The sequence below is a fragment of the Oncorhynchus kisutch genome, linkage group LG12 (assembly GCF_002021735.2).
Source record: "Oncorhynchus kisutch isolate 150728-3 linkage group LG12, Okis_V2, whole genome shotgun sequence".
Taxonomy (NCBI): Eukaryota; Metazoa; Chordata; class Actinopteri; order Salmoniformes; family Salmonidae; genus Oncorhynchus; species Oncorhynchus kisutch.
In genome coordinates this window covers 35,076,465-35,101,024 of record NC_034185.2, presented here as the reverse complement: position 1 = coordinate 35,101,024, position 24,560 = coordinate 35,076,465, and the positions used below count along the sequence as shown (strand labels likewise).

Genomic DNA, 24,560 nt, shown 5'->3' with positions numbered 1-24,560 from the left:
GCTGAGGGTGCTGCAGCACCTCTTTAAAAAAAATTCAATTTATATTTATTTACATATGTATAAAGTAGTACACTGGGCCTTTACAACTCCTGCTGCAGACCGATATAGCCGAGAAAACCATTTTTCTCTCACAAAAGTAGCGCACTGTGCCTTTCCTACCCTTGTATTCAGGGCTGGTCTGGGCCATTCTGAGACAAAAAAATAACTCGAATAAAACTAGAATCATTCCAATAAGTAAAATTAGGTTGAAAACATGTCTAAAATATGTATTTCCTAGACGTGTAAGTTGGGTTCAATTTAGGTTCTGAGTAAAAGGTGAAAAGACGTGTTTTCCGGACGTTGAAATCAGGTTCATTTTCGGTTCTGAATGAAAGACCAGCCCAAAAACCAACATCCGTGGACGTGGAAATGGAAATCGAGGCTGGTCTGTACTGCACCAAGAAAAGACGTCCAAAAGACACGCACCGTCGGTCCGTGCATGTTTACTTGGGTGTAGCCTACCATATCAGCCTGTAATGGAATTTTATGAATGCCCATCTGTGTTAGGCCTACCGTTTGTTAAACAGGCTGTTGCTTTGGCTTTATTAGCCCTAATTCCTGTAATCAATTTGGCTATTTAAGATTTAAATACCAGCTAACCAACTTTATCAGGAATTATCCAGAGCCTATTTGAAATGTGTTTACACACTGGGAAATGCATGATCATTTATTTTTATTTTTTAGGTATGCTCAGCTCATCAAAAATATACAGATACAAACTTGAAACCACTGATCATGACAATTTATCCCATGATGTGAAACTCCAGGACTGCAGTTGTGAGTAGCCTGATTTTGCATTCCATATTGGCCATTTTACATTGGCCTGTCCTGTTTTTAGGATATATTGTTTGTTAACAGGGCAGCACATTTTTCACTTGATTGTGCGCCATTTATATTAGGCTTTTTGATCAGAGAAACCTGCTTGATGAAAAAGTGTCTGACCGTCTCATTGTCATATATTTCTCCAGGCTGTAGGCTACAGAAAAAGCGACATGCTCTTTCTTCCATATACTATATCTGCAACATGATTTATGATAGATAATTTCTTTGACGGAAGGTTGGTGGAGTGTGGCAGCGATGCGTCTCTCCAACAGCTTGTCCGCTGGGAATGGACAAGCGGAAATATTTTGCGGCCCTTGCCTTTGACAACGAGGGCACTGCTTATCACAGGGCGGCATCAGAGAAATTGTCATCGTTTATTCAGCAGAATTCTGGGAGATTTTCTGTGTGGTTGGAGATGAGTCTTGGTCAATTTAGCTCCGAGAAATGGCACCATGATCAATCTACCACCGTAGGCGGTCGCCTAATCCTGCCTAATGAGTGATGCCTGTGTTAGCAGACCAATATATCTCTCTGCAGCACGGGAAATATTTATCTGCTTCAAAAAAGTAGTTCACTGGGCCTTTACTACTCCTGTATTAGGGGACCGATACAGACGTCTGCAGTGCGGGAAGAAATCCCCCCCCCCCATTCCCATCACCCCCAACCCCAAGATCTTCCCGTGGCTATCTATGTGTGTTTGCATGTGTGCGTGCGTGTGTGTATTCGGACTAAGGTGGGGGGTAGTGTTAAATTGATGAGGGATAGGGCTTAGGCATGGGTGTTGCGTGCTGACTTGAGAATCAGGAGGGTTTTCTTTTTCAGTAGCGTTCCACAAACATGTTTACGACGTATCCATTCCATATGATTTGTCCAGGAAACAGCCTTTATTAATACCGTTAAGAGCACGTCAAAGAGTGACTTATGGGCCAATGGGAGTGAATGTGAAGGTACATTGTCCAGGCAGATCGCTCAAGGATTGCTTTGAAATTGGACGTCTGCCTATCTCCTGAGCCGCTAGGGGCAACAGTCGGCGCTATTACCATCAAGTAGGCTTGGGTTTTGCTGGGGCTTTGTGGATGGGTGTGGCGGATGAGCATAATTCTATGAATCTGAATCAGAAGGTTGTGTGTTCAATCCCAGTGGTAGACACTCATTGAAAAAATATATATATATTATTTTAACCCTATCCCAAACCTTCACGCTTACCTTAAAGATTCAGAATGAGTGCCTAAACGTCATGTTTTAAACCTATCCAAACCCTTTACCCTTAACCTTCAAATTTGACATTTGGAGAAACGTCTAATTCTGCAGTGAGACTGTGAGAGGTTGTTGACATTGTTGGTGACGTTTAACAAATAAAAGAGGGAGTAAAAAAAAGATGGAAAGAAAAACATTCTCAGGGGGCCCCGTTGGCTTTCGTACGAAGACCATATGCCTCCTCGGCCTGTCAGGAGAGAATCGAGATGGCGGTGGGCCCCTTTGGGGTTCGTACGAAGACCAAATGCCTCCTCAGCATAGCAGAGAGACGGTGGCCATGTTAGCGGCCATGTGTCCAGGTGTTGTCTTTTAATTGGCATTTCCGCAAGTAATAAAGATTTTAATTTGCTCTTGCTTTTAAAGTGCTTTCATGCTGTCTCCAAAATGATGTAATTTGCCAGGCGTCGCGGGCAGGGTAGCAGCGGCCTCAACCCTGCTTGCATTGGTGGAGAGGTGTGCACACACGCATGCACATGCGCACACACACACTCTCTTCACTTAAAGGTTGTGAGCTCCCGGCGAGAGGCCACTGTCGGGGATTTCCAGGAATATGTTTTCACTTAAGACTCAAAACACCATAAAGAGAGGTAGTAGTTTGCACAATAAACGTACACTTTCATTTCATTTTGAGCCCTTCCACTGCGGTTTCAGCTGGTGGCTTATGTTTGTAATGTATAAGAGAGCTGGGGGGGGGGGCAGTGTATAAAACAAACGTTTGATAATTTGAGGTTATGGAATTTCCTTTGATGTGTGCAGTGGGGTTTGTTTCTAGTTGTTGGACAGAGATAGGGAATGTGTTTGTTTACCCAACATCAAACCTTTGCTGCTTCCTATAAACCAAGACAAAACACTTTTGTTTTCATCCCAGTTTAATAATTATAATTTTAAACACCTTTAGTGTAAGCAATTTAAACGGGAATCAGGCCCACAACATGTTTACGACTTCTCACCATAGCAACCTGCCATGTCTAATCTTAGTTAGTTTGAAAGCTCCCTCTCTCTCACCCTTCTAATCAAGATTCAGGAAGGAGATAGGTCTCCAATTACTTATATGCTAATGACCTGAGAGTAAATATACAGGGATGTTATTATTTAGGGGGGGGGGGGGGACATTTTAAAAGTTATTTTCCTGTTTATGTAGTGCGGATGCCTAGGGGACATGACCAGAGCCAAGTGTTAGTAAGCTGGGCGTGTCGGGACGTGTAACACCGACCTGACTCATTTGGCTGAGACAGATCAGGTGATTCACCAGAGGATTAAACTCAACCTCAAGTTCAACCTGTCAGGCTGTGACAAGGAATTAACATAGAGTACAAACTACAATAGATCAACACATAGCTAGGTACTGAAAACAAACTCAAGACTAAGTTGACACTCAAACAAAGGTTTTTAGCATCAAAACTATTTTCTGAGAAACATACAGTTCAAATATGGCAGCAATTAGACAAAACATGGCTTGAAAAGTAAGAAGAAACTTTAAGTGAAAAAAATAAAACGCTTTTTATAACTTGTTTTAATCTTTTTTTATGCCTGGCACTGTTTTTAAATGTTAGACCTCCCCTGTGCCTATTGGAATTCCAGGAGCAGCAGCATCGCCAAAGAACACAAAAACAAGCTGTTCGCTATCACCGCATTCCCATGGGATTGGACCCACCAGGGTGTGCCCATCCCGCACAAACATACACATACACACTGCACGCCACACACACACACACACACACTTCCATCCCGTAATGAGGTGGGAGTTTACAGTCCCAAAAGGCCTCAGAAAGGAGGCTATCTGTGCGAGCGATTAGCCAGTCCCGCTCTTGAATCAGCCACAAGAGAAAAAGGGATCAAGATTCCTGAGATGTGGGATGTGGGGCCTGCAGTGTTCATTCACACACTTCCTGTGAAGTTCCCGGAGGCTCTGAAGCAACGCTGATCTGGCAGTTCGAAGCTGAAACAGCAACAGCAGGCAGGGAGAGTAAACAAAGCCCTGAAAAATAAACAAATAAATGCTCCAACCCCCTGTTACCAGCCCAGTAAGTTATGATTGTTTTGGAACTGATATGGGATGATGAGTTAGTTCATCTAAGTTTTTTCAGAAACCAGTTTGTTCCTTTCCTAATTGGCAACTTTTGTATGGATTTAGCCTGAAGAAAATATGACTAACACCAACAATCTCACACCTCTGTCCTCTCTCCTCAGGTGGAACGGAGGAACATAAAAGAACTATAGAAATCATCTAGTTAGACAGGAGAGGCCCCAGTTCCAACAAAGCCGGCGCCTGTCATTTCCCCCCTCGGCTGCTGTCTCTGTTCAAAGCACAGAGCCTGTGCAGTTTCTGAGCGAGGGGTAAATCGACAGTGGGTTTGAGTGCTAAATGTGCTTGCTAAATGCGCTCTGTCCTCGTGTTCATAGCCTACAGCTCTCAATCCACCTGGGCGCTCCTCTAGCCCTGCGGCATGTCTGACTCCTGACCCTTCTAAGGAACTGTACATTATGGATGGCCCTCCCTTCAGTAAAATATATTTTTACCCAACCCTCCCTGCACACGCAAAAAAAGCCAATAACATGTCTACCATTTACACGCTCTTCTTGTACAGACCAGAGCCTTAGGTATGCACTTTCAGAAGCTGTTCTTCTTCATGTCAGCATTACATGGCAACGTAGCAATTTTGATTGTGCACATGGCTGTGGGCTAGTAGGTTGTGGGTTTTGACGACCGCCTCGGACAAGAGCAGGGGGGAGAGATCTTCTTTGTAGGAGAAAAAATATACGATTCATGCAATTCGATGTAATTTTACATGAGCAGGTTGACGACTATTGGGATGAATCTTGTCCAGGAGGCAGAACTGAGCGATTTCTGCATTGTAAAAATTATCTGAGCATGCACTTTGTATAGTATAACTATAGGCATTCTTTCATTTTATTGAGGCCTCAGGCACAGGGTGCACCTGATTTTTCGCAGCCAGCAGAGAATCAAGGATGAGGGGCAGAATTAGGCCATTTAGAAATGTAATCGATTACAAATTACATGACCCTCTACTAGACTAGATTAAAAAAATACTAAACCCTTCCCCTGACTGAAATTGGAAAAACATGGTCCTCCCCCATTTTTCTCCAGGTCCCAGTTCCAGAAATGTCAAACAGTCCCTAACTCCTCTTTTTTTTTCTCAGTGAATCTCTTGGAACCCCCCCCCCCCATCATTTCCCTGATAACTCCCCCAGGTGCCCTCTGGTGCCCTCTGACCTCTCCATCGCCTCTGCCTCTCCGTGAGCCTGCTCTCACATTCCTCCAAGTCACCCCAGCCCTGAAACACGAGACCACGGTGAGCTCATCGCCACTCTCAGGAGTTAAACAACATAACAAAAAAAGACAACCATTGTTGGACGGGTTCGAACTGGTTGCGTGTGTGAAGGTTCAGGCTGCTCAGGGGTTAAGTTACATACACTCCTCACACAAGAGGAGGAAGTGAAACGACTGCCGGCGTCCTGCTCTGTCTCTCTCTCTTTCAGCTCTTTCTCTCCTCTCTGACTGGTGCCCGTAGTTTCCTCCCGACACACGCCTGCCGCTTGCTACATGCTGCCCGACAGACACTGCGCTCTTTTAAGATAACGAGCCCTCACTACCCTGCCATCCGGGAGCTGTCCTGGGATGCGTGTGTAACTCCGGGAGGTCGCCGCTCTCTCTCTGACCCTGATTTGACCACCAGCTGCCTCAAAAACGGTAAGAGCCCCTCTTCTAATGAGTGTCTGACAACATGTGAGAGAAAGTGAGAGAGAGAGAGAGAGTGTGAGAGACTAACAACACCACACAGCACTTAAAGCAAAGCTCCAAACTCCCTGGATCTTTGTGATTCAGGCTGAGATAGCTGGGAGAGCAGAGAAGACACACTTAATCGGTGCAATCATAATTAAACCAATCAGTGCGTCTGCATAAAGAGGGAGAGTTTGAGCGAAGGAAGAACGTACTCCCGAAAGGGAGCCACTGGATCTGAATACAAGGAAGCTATTTCTCAAATGTAAATGGTGCTATTAGATACAGTAGTCTATGCATTTTTAAGGCATTGGAGAAAAAAAATCCAGTTCATTGACTGTTGTACAATTTGAGCTATGTATTTTTGGCCAGTGAAACTTGTTTGTGTAGTGTTTACTACGATCATTCCCTTGTGAAACGTTTCAGAAAGATTGTAATGCGTTCAGACAGAGCAAACCTAGAATGACTTATGGTATTTTTATAGCCTGATAAAGTAGGGTATTATTCTGGGAAAGCTGAGAAAGACAGGGTCTTAGGAGTAGCCTGGAAATTGTGAAGATAATGGTACATCGTAAAAGCTGGTACACACTTTTAATATCTTGTTTAAATATTTTTGAATCACTTTCCAAATTAATATTATAAAATATTTGGTGAGGCGTAGCAATAATTCACTGCTACTTATCAGTGAGAGGTGTTGTTCATTTAATGGGCTTTTATCTGACTGCTGTATACTCTTACGTTAAAATCAAAATTATCAAGAAAATCATTTAGACGCATTAGCCCAACCGTAGCCCAGCTCTGGTTGTGAATGAATTAAAAAAGGATAAAAAAGAGAATATGATTTGATTTTAGATACCTTCTTTTCACACTTTGTTGGCACTGGGGGTTCTCATACAGTTTTAATTTCAGTGAAAAAGCAGGAACTCCATAAGGCCCTTGCCAAAACTGCAGTTTGATTATTGAACAATTATTGATCAAACCCCACAATATTTTTGTAATACTACCATGTAAAATTGTATTATCCCTCCCTTCAAATAACACATTTCTTCAGAAACCAGAACTCTATTCACATACCATTTAACCATGATGTAACTATGACATCAGAACAGCATATTGCTACTTGCTACGTGATAGGAGCATCAGGTTTGGTAGCAGGTTTGATACCACTACAAAGAACAGTTACAGGTCTCCACATAGAATACGTCATACCAACCCTCGCTTTAGGTGCCTCGGTAGTGCATGACCTAAATCTCCATCAGTGTCTTGAGTCATGTGACTGTTGGGAAACTCAGTCATGAATCAAGCATTGTCTAGAGCAGCAACTTGAACTCAGGGCACAGCCCAGAAATGCGTGTAGGGAGGCCAGGGAGAGCAGAGCATACATGGCAAACGGAGAGCCTGGCATAAGGAACCGTACTGAGTTATAACCTACTGCCTTCAACACTCACCTTCTTCTGGGCATCAGAAAAAGGTGGAGAGAGAAATGGCCTCCCGCAGACGATAGAAAAATAGAACCAAATACCTGTGGGTGATGTCATTAGTGCTAAAGGAACGGATCATGTGTAATTGACCTAAAAAGTCTATATGTGGAAAAATATACTGTACTAGAATTTGTGAGCTAACTTTTCCTTGGAACTTGATGACAGATGAATGTAAATAAATAATTGAAAAAGTATTATCCTAAAATAGTGCATAAGCATAGTACGATATATCAAATAGTTTGATTATTTACATTTTCACCATCAGCCACATTGAATTAGTTCCCACTGGGCACAGACATCAATTCAATAGCTAGTTTGATTTACATTTGGTTGAGTTGTCAGTTAATGTGAATTCAACGTGAAATAAACAAAACATGTCACGTGTCATTGGATTTAGGTTCAAAGTTGGGTGAAAAAAAGACAAAACTCCCATATGTTGATGACTTTCTTCAAATCCAATCGGTTATCCACATTGATTTAATATCATTACATTGCATTTTTTGGTTGGAATGACATAGACGTATTAGCGTCTTTGATTCCAACAGTTTTTGCCCACTGGGTTGTTTCAAAATTGAGCCCAATACCAGATTTAAAAAATATGAATTTTGTTTATTTAGACGTCAATGATTTGTATTTATTGATAGGATTATAAAAAAAATAAAGATGAATCTATAACACAAAAACATTATTTTATCTGATTCTAACCCACTTTCAGATTAATCACTTAAAATGGTTTAGCCTTCTCGTGATAACTGCGCTGTGCGCGTCCTCTCTTGGCTGGAGCATGGATATCCAGAGAGCAAAGTAGTTTGTGACTGACTGAATTCTGAGAGTCATTTTATTGGCTGTGAGCAGCAAATCTGGAAGGGCCATTGTTGTTTGTTTTGGAACGTTCAGAAGGTGGCCAAGAGAGCACTCCGGAGCTCCGAGCTGCCAGCAGCCAAGGCTTCCCGCGCAGTCTCTCTCGCTCTCGCTCTCTCTCTCTCTCTCCCTCTCTCTCTCTCGCTCACTCTCTCTCTCTGTCTCTCTCTCTCTCGCGCTCTGTCTCTCTCTCTGCCTCTCGCTCGCTCTCTCTCTCGCTCTCTTTCGCTCTCGCTCTCTCTCTCTCGCTCACTCTCTCTCTCTGTCTCTCGCTCAGTCTCTCTATTTTCTCCTCTGTCCAGCCACCGTCATGGACAGGCATCACGTCTCTGACCACTGCCCACTGACTCCCCCTTCATGCCTTAGTGCCTCTTCCACTCTCAATCAGACACTAAACCATCAGTCATTATTCATGTTTCTGTTGCAACATCTATTCCATTCCATATCATTCATCGTGGATATAGTCTGAATTCATTGAGGTTTAGTCAACAAATACATTAGCACATATCCAAGATAAACTTTGTAGACCTTGTGCAAGCCTGGCAGGCAGATCTCTTATCCATGTGGCCCGTGATGTGGGGGTGGTGTGTGTGTGTGTGTGTGTGTGTGTGTGTGTATTGCTTTGGCAGTAGCCCAACAGAGGGCTGTAGGCCTGGGCAGCAGTGTGATCACCTCTCTGCCTTTTATCAGCCAGAGGGAGAAAGTACTCGCCTATCTTCCAGCAGCCAGTAATACCAGCCAAGCCACTCACATTTTCACATGACCTACAGACCTGGCCTGGAGCAAAGCAAGGCTAAACTATCATATCCCACGACACACCTTATTTTTGATTGTCAAAAAAATTGACAGTCCTCCAGCTAAACATCTGAGAGAAAGCTTTTGACAAGCCAACTTATCTCAAGCTTAAAAATCAGGTCCACAAAACTGGTTGACTGGCTGGCCTCATTCATATTCTGTCAGAGCTGTTCAAACTTAATGAGTCAGATGTGTTTTTGCTCCGAGAACGGAGAGAAAGTGCATGTGTTTGAATAATCCACATCAAACGAGACGCTATGTCAGGGGAGTGTTACGCATATATTTCCCTAGTTATTCCCATCCAACACCAGTAAGCAGGACAGGAGCAGCGATGACAGGAAGAGGTATTGTTTTGATCAGGCAGTAGGAGAGGCAGCCAGGACCAGGATGTTGTTTTCCTGCATGGGGCAGCTAGGACATATGGAGGATATTAGGCTCTGTTATTTTTCTCTCTCCGCCTGACACTGCAGCCCTAGTGAAACATGACTCAGGATGAATGGGTCTTTTAGACCAGTGTCTGTCTTCCCACACATTGTACTGGGATTTTTTTTTTTAAGAAACACATGCATGAACGCACTCAGAAACGCACGCCCACACGCACACACAGAGAGCTATCAGATACCTCACGCTGACCCAGCTCTGCCTCTCTCCCCTCCCCAATCCTTTTTTGGTGGTTTCTATTCCCATAATGTTTTCCCTGATAGAAGAGAAGAAGAAAAAACATCCTTCTGTCTGAATACAGATAAACAAGACATTGACTGACTGTGGTTATCTATATTCCTAAAGTAGGCTACCATCCCGAATCGGCTAGTTGGGTTCAATGAAACAAAATGCGGCCACTAGGGGGCCCACAACCATTTATTTACGAACTCAATCAGGAAAAGTGGAATACACAAGGTGTAATTTCAAAAATCTCTGGTGCATCAGCAGTTTTCCGTTTGTTATGTCAATCACTCAGTTATCCCATGTCAGCAGTGCTCTGCTATATGCTGAGGGGGTCCAGATTTAGAGGGAGGGGCCAATACGCAGAGGGGGCCTATACGCAGAAGGGGCCTATTCGCAGAAGGCGCCTATACGCAGAAGGGGCCTATTCGCAGAAGGCGCTCCCGATCCAAATCGCTCTTAAGGCCCCACACGGGCTAGAGGCGGCACTGGTTTAGGCCCAGAAGGGCCCAATTGACTCTTAGGGCCCATATTCAGACCCCCTTTGTTTTGATTCTGTCTGAATCGCTGCGGGTTGGACCTCCTTATTAGATTCTGTCTGCGTTTCCACTTGCGGTGCAGACAAGCCTCTGACAGCCTTTATCCAGTTACATCTGAGCCCAACAGCGCTGGGGCTCACTTTTATTCTGCCATTATGAGGGCAGAGGGCTCCTAATGCATATCGCTAATGCCACCTGCAGTTAGAGCAAACAGGGCTGACTGCCACACAGCGGGGCTCCAACGCCACGGCAACAACCCACCGTTTAAACTCAAACAAACTGCAGCCAACCAATCAGAGGGAGTGTCTCAGCCTTGGGCTGACCAGGGTGATTTTATCCAGTGAGAGTTATAGAGACATATTTAATGGGCTTACTCGCATCTCTCTTGGAGGGTACAGCAGATCAGGGCTGTCATTTGCTGGAATGTTCTTGTTCCTGGGATTTTTTTTTTTTGCTGCATCGCGTGATGAAGTAGTTAGACTACACATGTCAAGGTTCATCTATCCCTGTGTGTGTGTGTGTGTGTGTGTGTGTGTGTGTGTGTGTGTGTGTGTGTGTGTGTGTGTGTGTGTGTGTGTGTGTGTGTGTCTACGTCTGTGTGTATGTTCAGTCAGACAGTACAGAGACCTGTAGTTCTGAAATCTGTATCGTGTCCATTAATTCCGCTCATTCGAGGTGGGATCGGATGGCCTTCCCAGAATCCCCCAGGGACCCCGGCGTTTCTCTTTGAGGGTGCCTCGTCGTCCCCACATGATACAGGATTCAATTTCAAACCCCTCAGCATATCGCCCAGCAATTGCTTTCTACTGCAATTTATTATGGCACATTAAAAGATTCCAAGAAGTGAGTGAGTTTGTGTTGGCACTAAAACAACGGCGGTCAGTTACATCTCCTTCACACTCAGCGTAGCTAGAAGAGTCACCCTTTTTTGTTTCTGCTGAGCTCTAGCTGTTGCAACATCAAGCCCCTAAAAAAAATCTGTCTGTTGCCACTTTTCCATAACAATATCAAAGAAGAGGAGATGGCTGTGGGCCCATTGGTTGACCTGGTCTCCTGGGGCATATAGGCTTACCCGGCTCAGAATATGCACTGAGCAGCATCAAAGCCCAGAGCGCTAAGGCTGATAGCTTGTGGTGACATTGCACTGTGGGACTGAGGCAGTCTCGGCCACCATTACACGTATGCCCTGGATCAGCCAGTTAGAATCAATTTTCCACCCAAGATGTCTCCCTGCTTCCCACATGTTGTTGAAGCATATGGCCCATTGAAGCGAGAGGAAAGACAGACAGAGGGAAAAATAAGTCCAGTGGCACTGCTGAAAAAAATACAGACCGACACTAGCCTACAGGAAAAGTGCACTAAACTGAGAGAAAAAACGATACAAAAAGGCAAGAAACAGAAGCAGTTTTTACTAAGAACATTTCGAGCAAAACCAGTGAATTCCTACTGGATTAAAACTTAAAGTTGTCCTCTTACTGTGTAAAGCCACATCATGATCTACTAAACCCTTCTCTCATCTCCATACAACCGCATAGGCTGTGAATTTGAACACTACTTCTGCTGTAGCTATTTTCAGAACATAGGACTGTATCAATTGAAGATTTCTCATCGGTAGGTCTTTGCAAGTCGACATGACATTCCTGGGCGAGTCTGTTTTGTGCCGTGCTATTTTAAATGCACTCATGAGTGGAATTTGTTTTGCTTCACTTGAATGTTGCAAGTCAAATGCCACGGAAAAGAATGCCTTTAAAACACGCTCATCCTGGGTGTGGTACGTCAATGAAAATAAATGTGACTTTGTGTGTGTGTGTGTGGGTATGCGCATCTCTGTAATATGGCTTGGGTTTGTGGATGCACTCCCGCGTATGTGCATGCTGATGTGCCTACGTGTGCGTGTGTGTGTGCGTGTGTGTGTGTGTGTGTGTGTGTGTGTGTGTGTGTGTGTGTGTGTGTGTGTGTGTGTGTGTGTGTGTGTGTGTGTGTGTGTGTGTCTTGACATCTATATGTAAAAGCCCATTACGCAGGGGAATATGTCTATACATGGAGACAATAGGGGTCAAGTGTTCTCCTTTTACACAGAGCAAACGCTCACTCAGGGAGAGGAGATGAAGTGAGGGCCCTGAGAAAATAGTCCCCCAGTGTCTACTGTCTATATAGGCTACAATACCAAACCTGTCACTGGAACCAGATTAGAAAATGATGAGGCTTGAAACGCCCGTTGAATAAATGTATAAGGCATTAGTCGATATTCTTCAAGAATCAATGGGTATATATCATTAAATTATCAAAACATTTGCCTTTGACAATCCCCCTTTGTCATTTTTTTTAACTCCCTTATATAAAAAACAGTATCTCTAGAATTGTAAAAGTATTAGGATGATTGGAACATTTTACTGTAGATATACAGTAGCTGCCTGTACATTACTGTGTCTACCTCACACGGGGCGGCAGGGTGGCCTAGTGGTTAGAGCGTTGGACTAGTAACCGGAAGGTTGCGAGTTCAAACCCCCGAGCTGACAAGGTACATATCTGTCGTTCTGCCCCTGAACAGGCAGTTAACCCACTGTTCCCAGGCCGTCATTGAAAATAAGAATGTGTTCTTAACTGACTTAACTGCCTAGTAAAATAAAGGTAAAACTTTTTTTTTTAAATGTACTATAAATAAATAAAAGGAGTTAAGCAATCTAGACACACTACACAGAGAGACGTCTGAATCCAAATTAGACTGAAACTCCACATACTATATAAAACAAATATAGTTGACATTTCCCTTATAACTAAGGAAATACAACAACAAAAAAGCATTTACAAAACTATCTAGCCCTTAACTAGGGACAAAGGTGTTATTTTTTAAATCCTTGAACAAGAAACAGATTATGAGGTTTGGACGTTATTCAACAAACACACCGCTAATTACTCCATCAATTCAAATCATTAGCGTTTTTGACACTACACATTTAAGTGCTCATTACTCGTGCTTTAGGTTAGCATGAACAAATGTACCAGTACTCTGGAGTATGCATGGTAGTGTGTTTTTCTTCTCCGATGCATCCAACACCACCACAGTTTTTCTCTGCAGATGTTCACGGCCCAAAAAAAGAAGAAGCCATATCAACAACCTGAACATTCTCCTGCTGTCACAACAGAAATCTCCATAATGAGATATAATAAGCTTTAGGGTTTTGGCCGAGTACGCCACATATTTTTCTGTTACAGACTCGCATTAACTCTCTCCATCTGCTAACACTCGTAGAGTACAGCGAGCAGCTCGGTTTTCCTGCCATTCTCCGGCATTCTACTATGGCCTGGTGGAGAGTAGGGAGAGTTATGTGGCTGTTGATGAGTTGTGCTGAGTTAGAGCTCCGGAGTGAGCGGCCTTGGACCCTGTTCCGTTGGAAGACTATCAGAGTGCACAGTCATTAGAAATCCCTCATTTTCACTCCACAGTGTAAAAGCCAGAGTGGCATCCGCCTCAATAAGCCCAGCAAAAAGAATCGCCTCCATTGGCTGTGGGTAAAGAGGGAGAGTTTGAGGGTGAAGTTATTCTTTGGTATTTATCGGCTCTGGCTGTCTCGGTAAACAACGCTAGGGAAGAATCAAGTCAGGCTTTTTCCCCCAGTAAGTACTGTGAGTGTTAAGGAGGTGACAAGTAGCTTTTATAAAATCCCTTAATGACCACAGAAAGGATCCCTGTTGAAATTTATATTTTCATTCATCAGGCCCTATGCTATGGCACTATTCTATAGGCCTACTGTGTATCCTCGACTGAAGCCATACTTTACTATGCAATTTACTGTAAACGGCTGAATGACAGCTATATCAAACTAATTGTTGTGTTGTTTTAAAAGCTGATTGTCTAGTGACAGGAAATGCTTTTATTAATCTAGGCTTTATATATATAATTTTTTTTTTACAACTTCTTTATCTGGTAAGAAAACAGGTGTTGTTTGCATTCAGAATGTATCTTCTCTGAAACCAGAGAAAACACTGCTGATTGATCTCAGTTAAATGAATTCCCGTTCACCTGATACTAATCCAGTAGATCATTTCATGGTCTTCCCGAGGGCGTTTTTCCGCAAAAGAGCGTATTCTCAATCAACATGCCTTGAGAGACTGATCAGCTCATGACACAGAAGGTCAATTATGTGCTTTAAACCTTAATAGACCAATGAACTACTTGTGAAAGGGAACCTGATCCTAGATCTATCAACTTCTCGGTGTAGAATTACTGTATTATGTTAGCTTCAACAGAGCCAATACTATAGGCTCTCATTGTTGAGTTAAACTGAACAAGTGAGTAATGGAGCAGTTGGCCTTTGTTCAACTTGGGGGGGTGACAGAGGAGGGAGGGAGGGTAGGGGTAGATGTTTGGCTACGCAGAGCAGGAAAAAAAACGCTGCTGCATTGACAAGAGTGAACGGGTGTAATTGCTGCCTGGGAAGGGGAAGTGTGAGAGAGGGAGAGCAAGGAATTACCTGACACTCGGTGTGTGTGTGTGTGCCTGACACTAGGCTGTTTGTAATTAAATGCTGTCAGTGAGCCGGATAGGTCGGAGTGCGTTGTGAGATTAGTAGGCTCAACTGGGCACGCTCAGTGGCGGTTCTGTTTGCTCTACCTCACCCTGCCTTGTATCCAGTGTAGAAGCCAAGAAAAACTCCAGCAAGAGAAGTGACAGGTCTCTCCTCCTCCCTATCACCATTGTGATCTCTCTCTCTCTCTCCCCCCACCTCTCCCTATTCTTGGCATAGTTCAGCTTGGATTCCTCTCTGTAAGAGTAATAACAATGACTTTCTGACTGTGTTACTGAAGTGCTCTGATGAATGCTGGGGAGTTGAAAGCACTACTTTCTCTGACACCTGTAGGCAGTTGTGTGTGTGTGTGTGTGTGTGTGTGTGTGTGTGTGTGTGTGTGTGTGTGTGTGTGTGTGTGTGTGTGTGTGTGTGTGTGTGTGTGTGTGCGCGTGCGTGTGCGTGTCTTAGCACTCATCTGTACGCGTGCATGTGAATGAGTGATTACCTGTGTGCACGCATGCGTGCCTGCGTTTGTGAGCTTATGACCCATACTGACACAATTCAGTTGGCCATACTTCCTTTTCACGTAATCTCGTTCCTCTACTGTTCGGATGACCATAGGGTTTCATAATGCAAGATGGAAGAGAGCCTGTCTCTTGTCAGAGATAGCACTCACCTGAAACAATGTTTCAGGTGATAATAAAACCGCTTTAATTGAGTTACTTTTCTCTCAACTTCTTTCTCTTAGTTTCTAGCAAGTCAAGCTAGTTCACACAGAGCAGCTAATGATAGCTAACTAATTAAAAGCTAGGCTAGGTTGAAGATGGTGTAGCTACACCTCATAAACAAATGTCATGACCGTTACAAGAAACTTTTCCGAATTAAAACGTGAGGCTACAGTCATAATATAATTGGCTTAACATCCAATGTTGTACGCAACGGACTGCAAATTTGGGATGTGAATGGGGCGTTCCATTCTTGCATGCATGTGTATGTGAAGACAGCATAAAGGGCTCCATTTATAAGCTATTCTTGTTAGCCAATCAGTTGAACTGGACCGAAGCCAATGCTCAAGTCTTGAGGTGGGTTTTCTAACACAACCCCTGTGCCACACGACAGTTACCGTTCCCCCAACAAAGTCCAGACATGCACAGATAGCTAGAGAGGAATGTGCTAACACCCTCCTTCCAAAAGATACATTTAAGAGGACATTGTTTGATCCTACATCTCTGGCAAACTGCCTCCCCCACAAAATATCTCTAAAACACTTCCATGTGCACATCTAGAGCATTCCCCTGTTCTGACTACCAATCCCAGGCTTTTCACCTCAAAGTCACTGGACACCCAGGAGAAAACAGATACTCATGAGAAATACCTGCTCACTCTAATTGGGGAAAGGGGGATATATTCAACTGACATGTGTCTTCAGTGGGATAACTGCCTCGCTCAGGGCAGAACGACAGATTTGTACCTTATCAACTCAGGGATTGATTCGATCCAGCAACCTTTCGGTACCTGGCCCAACACTCCTACCTGCCATAACAGTTTCGAATAACGCCGGGGGAATTTTTGACATGCCTCACACGTGTTGACTATTGTTTTCGATTTCTCAGGGAAACAGAGCCAAGGTTGTTTTATTACAGTCATAATCTCACACTGCAGACATATCCGTGTGTTAAGGGGACTTTAGATGCTTTAACAACAGTTGTTGGGCAGGACAGACCTCGATGTCAAATAAAAGTGTCGTATCTAAGGTCGTGGGAAGAAGAAAGGGGTTCACTGTTTGTGGGAATACCACTTCACCGTTTCGCGGACGCAAACCTACCGACCTGCGGTTTAAATGAGTTTGTCTTTGCCCTTTTTTTCCGTTTGTTTTCCTCGTGCCTGCTGTTAATGTGAATGTGGTTCAGCAAAACTGCGGCATGCACTGCGAAATTACACACACTGCTTTGACAGTGCAGTGATCACGCTAAAGCCACCCTAAACCACCACATTAATCACAACAACAGTCTCAACAAGTAGTTCGGCATGACAAATGTGTGTGTGTGGGCAGTGTGTGCACACGCACAGCAGGGAGGACACAGCGCTTAGTATATGCACTACACACATCAAGATTGTGTTTAATCAGAACCAGGCTTGCCTGCTGTATGTGGCGAAACATTGCATAGAACACGTGGGCTGAATGGCACGTCCATACAAGAAAATCTGATTCTGTTCTCGGGGTTCTAAGAACGTTTTTTTTTCTTCTTTCTGACAGATCACAATAGTACACAGTACTAGCAGTAAATACACCACGCAGAACAAGGATGCTGCTGCATCTAAATATAACACAACATAGTCTCCGCTCCTTTTGGTGTACAAGAACATGGAATTGATGCATGAATTTTCTTAGCATCGTACTCCTAGATATAGGATTCAATAGGGAAAGCATTTCAAGGCACAAACTAGAAACATCAGTTTAGAAAGTAAAAATATTCCTTGACAAATGTCAATATGCAGAAATTGCTTCACAATTTCCTGTTTGCTAAAATTCGAATAGTTTGCCTAATTTCGGTTTGTGACAAAACAAGCAGACGTGTAGAGAATCATTGTATAATCTAAAACACTTTGAAATATCAAAAATATTGGATTTCCAGCTGTTTGAAGCTGGTGTACAAAACGGAAGAACGGGAAGCATAGAAATAGCGAAACCATAGAACAAATCTCCCGCTTCTTAGACTTGCTTTCAATGAGAATGACCGATATAGAACTCAAAGTTCTATGTAAATTTCGTCTGGTTGTCCAAAAGGTTACATATTGCAGCTTTAAGTTCGCAAAGAAAATGAAATGTGACAAAGCTAAAGAGTTCAGTCTTGCTTCAGACAGATGGAAAATCTAACTAATGGAACTGCCCCCATGGGCAAAACCACATAACATTCATATCAAAGCCAATACATCTACCACATGAATTTCTAACCATGCAATCAGGGCCTTTGGCAAGTCAATGAATACTGTTGATCAGCCAGACGATAAGGGGAACCAACAGTGCACTGGAACTTTGTATGAAAGCAAATGTTCTTATGAGTTATAAGACTATTGATATCAGACCTTAGTTATAGGAATATTGTCCTATCGCAAATCTCTGCAATTTAATCTAAGGAGCAACAAATCAAACCCATGACTGGAAGAAAAAAAGGGAGAGAGTTTAAACCTCCAAAGAGTTGACAGTCCGTATCATTGACAAGATTACATTGAGTATCTGAGAGGAAAATCAGTACGTTGTTGCTTTGTGTTTACCTTAACCCTACACAACTGTAACAACATACTAATGGTATTATCATTGCTGCCACTGCATTGCAACGTTCCTTGTGTTGCTTAGTCTTCGATCATCTCTTATTGCACTTTCATGAACATATTTTACTTTCCATTAACCCTTAATGATGACCAGTTGTCTAGCAGTCTTCCACTTCCTCAGTAAAGTGTTGTTTTGGGCAGTGGCCCTTAAAAATAACTCATGAAACTAAAACTATGGTCACTCAATTTATCTTAATGCAATCGGACAGGTTTCCCCACTGTTTTTTACTTACCTGGAACAAGGAAATTAATCTGGAGTTTTGCATTATGAACGGCGAGAGAGAGAATGGACCGGAGGTCCCGAGTAATACAAAATGAAGTCCTGAATTATATAGCGGAACTCCAGCTACTGAACTTTGCTACAATACCATTTTTTATTTATTTTGTCATTTTTTGGAGTGGCCTGAGAGTCACCGCTGACTGACTCCCGGAAGAATAGAGCGAGGTGATTCTGGCCCGCTCCCTGCAAAGCTGAGAGGAGAGATATTAGCCATATGTGATTAATTTACAGCGCTATGCTTCAATTAATCTGCGCAGGGTGGCAGGCACCAGGGTTGGGCCCTGTTCCACCTGCGAGAGAGGGATGAGAGAAAGAGAGTGAGAGATGAGAAATGGGAGATGAGAGAAAGAGAGAGGTGGGTGTAGAGAGAAAGATAGTTAAAAGAGTTATCTTTTGGGGCACCGCAGCCCTGTGAAGGATGAGGGACGAAAGGGGATCCTTTTAATCGATAGATCTTACATAATCACTCACACAAACCCCATTCCCTCCTTCTCTCCCTACTCCTCTTCCGTTACTCTCAATCTCTCACTCTGCCCTCTTCCTCTCCCTCTTTCCCTCTGGAAAGAGTACACTAATACAGAAATATAATAACAGAAGGTCACACTTTATTTGGATAGTCCGGATGCACACTATCTGCTGATAAGCACCTGAGGTTATGTTTAGAATACGTTTTAGGGAATGGGTTCATTTTAGGGTTAGGATAAAGGGTTAGGGCTAGAGCTAAGGTTAGTAGATAGTTAGTTGAAATGTTACTGATTGTCTGTAGCTAGTCTGTAGGATATCGACTATCCCAAAATCTACTATCCCCCCAAAAACTGTTACCTAATATAAACCTGGAAGAGGGCAGCACATGTTCTGAAGGCTCTGTGTGATTCACCAGCCTCGTCCCAACAGCAACTGGGTAGTGTAGTGCTTCTAATCTTCTGATGTTAGAGATCCATAGGAGACCGCCTGAGGATGTTTGTGAGACTATTTTCAAATGGGAAGACTCTCACTGTGGCAGTAAGTGAAAGCTAAGGGGTAGAAAATGGTAAATGCGAAAACCACAGTGACCAGATGGTACAGATTGGTATGTGAGGGCTATTGCCTTAGCGAAAGCTATATGGGGTAAATATTTTATTTGCACATCTCGGTAATCTTGTTCAGTAGGGAGTTGGGAGAAGGCGGTAAAGGTCTCGTGAACAAAGAATTAGATATTACATATTATTAACTCATCTAGGAAATACCAGCTACTAAACAAGTTCTAGGGAGGTAAACATATAGAATATAACTATCCTAATTTCACAAATACTGTGGATTACGTTTGTGTTGAATCAAAATCCTGCACTATGAGATTTAAAACAAATATTCTCATCCAATGCCCCACATTTTTAGCAAAAAATAATAAATAAATAAACAATAAATACATTTTGGGGAGTCTTGCCTGTTTTACTTGTTATTTTGGCATTAATACGTGTTAAATATCAGTTTGCAAACAATGTAAAAAATATATATATATCATTGAGTTAATAAAGCCGCATACAAACATGATCTCTTTTATGTTTTCTTGAGTAAGCCAGCTCAGTGCTTTCTGTGGTGGTGCAGCAAGCCAGCAGAAAATACAGAGTATTGGCCGTGAATGGCTCAGTGTTCTGTCACTCATGGGGAAACTACGTCACCGTGAAGTCTAAGGGGAGACTTCAAAAATTCAAGCTCTTTGGGTGCTGACATAGCGATTCATTAGAAGTGCCCATCCAAGAAGGCTCAAGGACATTGGCCACAGATAAAATGATGTCAAATCACGTTGTATGTACAGTAGCTTTGATTGGACTGATCATGTCAACATCATACTTTCAAAATCTTAGCTAGCACTCATCATTTTGAATCAAGTCACTAGCAAATCTTTGTCATATGAAGAGAAATTATTGAGAAATTATTGATAAATTGTATTGGTGCTCATCGGCCATTGGACATAAACATTACACAACAATTTGAAAATCGCATATTGAACAATGAGTGGTTTGGAAGGAAGTGAGCACAGCACAAGGTGAGTTCAAAAATGTATCAAATGCTGCTGCATAAATTATGTAATATGCCAGGAAGATATGTATACTGTAGCTAAAAAAGTAATACGAAGTGTATGTTGGGTAGTAAGATGTTAGTAGACCACATGCCTCATGCTAATAATTTGGTCCATTTTACCGCTCTTAATTTTTTCTACTGTTCTGACTTGGTGGTGCACGTGCACATGTAGCCTATAGCCTGTTTTAGAGAAATGTAATCATCGAATATTGTAAGAGCTTTCATTGTCTGCTCATATGACCCTGTTATTTATCCTACGGTTCTGACTTGGTGTACAGGGAGAATACTGTCACTGTACATTTCAAAACTGCTGAACAAATAGTTATATTGACAACGTCCGTCTTAGCTCGCTCATTAATGTCTTAATCAAAATTACGGATTGCCTCTTATCCGCTCGTCGTCCCCTTATGTCAATTGTCAGTAGAAATCACATTTGTTTCAACAAGTCAGCCATATCAGCTATAATTTTTTTTAAAGTAGTAAATGAGGCGGAACTGTTTCACTACCAGACAAGACTCCGCTGATAGCCAAGTGTAGCAGTGGTAAAGTGTTGGGACAGCTTTATGTAGGCCCTAACAGTTTGTGGTCACCGTTTGTCACCGTTACAGTGCAATTAATGTATTGTTAAGTGTTGTGTAGTGGCTTTGCTGGAATGCATACATTTTTTTATTATTATTATTATACATTATTTTCACCACCAAGATGTAAATACTGAAATCACCACTGTTCTAATCAAAAGATAAATATGTAATCTGCAAAAAAGAATTTGCATCCCAATATTACACTTTATATACATAACAAAACACTGGACTTTCAGAGTCTTTATTTAAATTGTTAATTCATTATGAAATTATGACAAATATTAATAATATTCCACCCATGAGGGCAATAGGTCATTTGACTGCAGGAGAGGGCTACCCAAAGTCCTGTATTGTTGGAGGGAAGATTTAGATAGCGAAGAACAATAAGAAGCCCCACAATGCAGCCCCCCCATACTGTATCCTGAGAAATGTACTTTATCTATTCAATCAGTCTTAGAACAGTTACAACCCTACACAAGCGAATTAGCACATTAAAAATCAGGCAACTAATCCACTGTTACTGGGTCATGCTGAGTAGAAAACCCAAGACACCGAAGACTAGAACTATAATTAGGATGTGCACACAGACACACGTGCACACGCATGCACACACACGCACACACTCCATGCTACAGACATCCTCTGGGGATACTCTCGGGAGATAAGCAAGCAGTGATTTTGGCCATACAAATTAAATCACTAGTTTAATTGATGTCGCAGGGTCTTTCTCCACCCTCCCCTAATTAGGAGTCAATGCAATAATGAATCAACTCATCACGAGAATGCAAACACATTGAAATCTAAATATGGAGAACAGACCTGGGTTCAAATACATGAGTATTTAAGTATTTGTCTCTTCAATATTTTCAAATGATGTGGTGCCGAATCAATAATCTTTATTTGAAGTATTTGAATGCATATCCAAATAATTTCCTATAAATAGCCTACTTTTTGACTTGTACTTGTTTCTAAATGCATGGGACTGTTTACATATTTGGACATTAAAATATACCTGTCTGCATATTTTCAAATACCTTTAAATACTTTCATAGGGTATTTCCAAATACATTACAATATTGAAGTAATGTAATTTGTTTTATATATATATCCAAATACTTACTTTGAAATCAATGTGAAGTGAAAGTAAATAAAATCATTGAAATAGTTTGAACACAGGTCTGATGGGGAAATGTATTAATATAGAGGTAAACTCTGGGTTGGGAATTAGTGAATAAATCTTTGGACAGGTAAGGCAACCCAAAAATAAACACTATTTGTCAAAGATACGTTCTATTTCCAGACTATAGCCTATCTTATTTGACCATGCGTTTTTTTTATGGTCAGATCACAAAGCAGGGAGATTGTTCAAGGTTGATGTCGAAATTATACTAGGGGAAACAGTGAGTGCGATTCCTATCAAGTAGGCTTGGGTTTTGATAGGGCACTAAGGACGGGGATGCAGGATAGTTGGAATCCCATGGCTGAGGATCAGAAGGTTGCGTGTTCAATCCCAGTCGTGGACACATTTCTTTTAACCCAAACCGTAACCCTTACCTTAACCATTCGGAAGGAGTGGCTAAACCAAACCAAACCAAACCAAACCAAATCAAATGTATTTATTTATATAGCCCTTCGTACATCAGCTGATATCTCAAAGTGCTGTACAGAAACCCAGCCTAAAACCCCAAACAGCAAGCAATGCAGGTGTAGAAGCACGGTGGCTAGGAAAAACTCCCTAGAAAGGCCAAAACCTAGGAAGAAACCTAGAGAGGAACCAGGCTATGTGGGGTGGCCAGTCCTCTTCTGGCTGTGCCGGGTGGAGATTATAACAGAACATGGCCATGATGTTCAAATGTTCATAAATGACCAGCATGGTCGTGTAATAATAAACTTAACCTTTATCTTAAAAAGTTGACCTTTGTAGAAATGGAGTGATACAAAGCAGCAGAAGTCAACTCAGGGTGTCAAAAACACTTCAAAATTCGACATTTGGAGAATGTGGCTGAACGTCTAATTCTGCAGTGAGACTGTGAGAGCTTGTTGCACAAAGACAGGAACAACTCCTGGCCCTATGAGAGCTGAGCCATATGATGTCAGCAGATCTTTCAGGCAGTAGTAGCCAGCCATGTGTCCATCATGCAGACATACTGAGAGGTGAGGTCTGGACAACAGCAGGCAGGCAGAGACTCAGAGAGAGAGCTATAGCCTGGGAGGTAGGCGCTAGCTCAAATCCACATCCAGGCTATGAACAGCTAGACTAAGACTTCCTCTCCATTCAGCTCAGGAGAGGAAATTCACCCCAGATGTGACTTCAAACAGAAAGAAATCCGGAGGGATTGGAGGTGGGATAAGGCCCATCCTTTGCGTGACCCAAAGACCTGTTCCTGGCATCGCTCTTTCTCTCTCTTCATCTTTCTTTCTATATCATTCTCTCTGTCAATCTGTTTATTCTCTATCTCTGGAGAATATCTATTTCTCGCCCTGTCGTTCCGTTTCACTCTCTCTCTCTCTCTCTCTCTCTCTCTCCCTCTGTCTGTCTGTCTGTCTACCCCCACTCTCCCTCCCTTTCTGCCCTCTCTCTGCAGTAGGCTACTACAGGGACCAGCTTGTTATCAGTCAGTCTGTTTCTCCGGTGTGACATTATCACAGGGAAGCCTTCAATAAGGGTCTACGGCTACCATTTATACTCCCCCATAATTCACATTGTGTCCATGTGAGAGCTGAGCTCCTGATGAATTGACTACCAGGTTGTTTGAGCCCTGCCTCCTCCTTCCTCCCGCCCAACAGTTTGACAAGCAGCTTTATTCTCTTAAAAGGAACTGTAAGCTTTACAGGTTTCTCTTTATTTCATTTAATGGAGCGCCTATATAACACCTGCAGTACATCGACGGAAACACAGTCAACAACTGATATGGCGGTTGACTGTTGAAAATGGGGCTTTTCCTTTGGTGGGAGTTGTGCCGTAAAAATGTAACAATGGTAGATTTATAACTGACATGCATAAAAATGATTAAGGAAAAATGTAATTCATCAACTGTAAGCTTAGAAACACTGTTCGGCGTTTCTCCCAGTGTTGAGATTATAACGTGTGGTCAACATGACCCACAACCCAGTTAGGCTCTATGCTATTCTGTCACAGAGATGCACAGTGGTATTGGAGACAATTCCAGAGAGGAGTGTGTAAAGATGAAGGAAGAGACCTGAGGGGGATGAAGTTTTGTCACAAAGTTAGTTTATCTGCCTATTATGGTAAATATTCTCCATCTGCTGCATTGTTTGCAATCTTCTGCATTTCAAATGGAACAGAAACCTTCAGTCGAATATCAGGAAGTTTGCGGTTAGGTTCTGTGGACACGCAGCTTGATATTAGTACCTGTGTAAGGGTCACAGTGTGGTACACAGAGTGACGGGAATTGAAAGTATCAAAGTTAAACAGAAGTGAAACACAATATCAGCAGGTTCAGGTAGTCAATGATGATTAGCCTATAAAGAACAATAAAAGGATGTGTGTGGGGGTTCACTGGACCTCCTCCATCTGTCTTCAAGAACTAAAAGCTGCCAAGAGGAATGGAAATACTTTAGGTTTAGGAGATTT

General features: G+C 42.5%; 1 protein-coding gene across 1 annotated transcript in view; it reads left to right on the top strand.

The window, feature by feature from the left end:
• Window positions 1-5,477: 5,477 nt before the first annotated feature.
• Window positions 5,478-24,560, top strand: part of LOC109900926 (leucine-rich repeat transmembrane protein FLRT2-like) — a 34,481-nt gene continuing 15,398 nt past the window's right edge. Inside the window, exon 1 of the mRNA XM_020496832.2 lies at window positions 5,478-5,830. The gene's annotated coding sequence lies outside the window, so the exon portion shown is untranslated. The remainder of the gene's footprint in view (window positions 5,831-24,560) is intronic.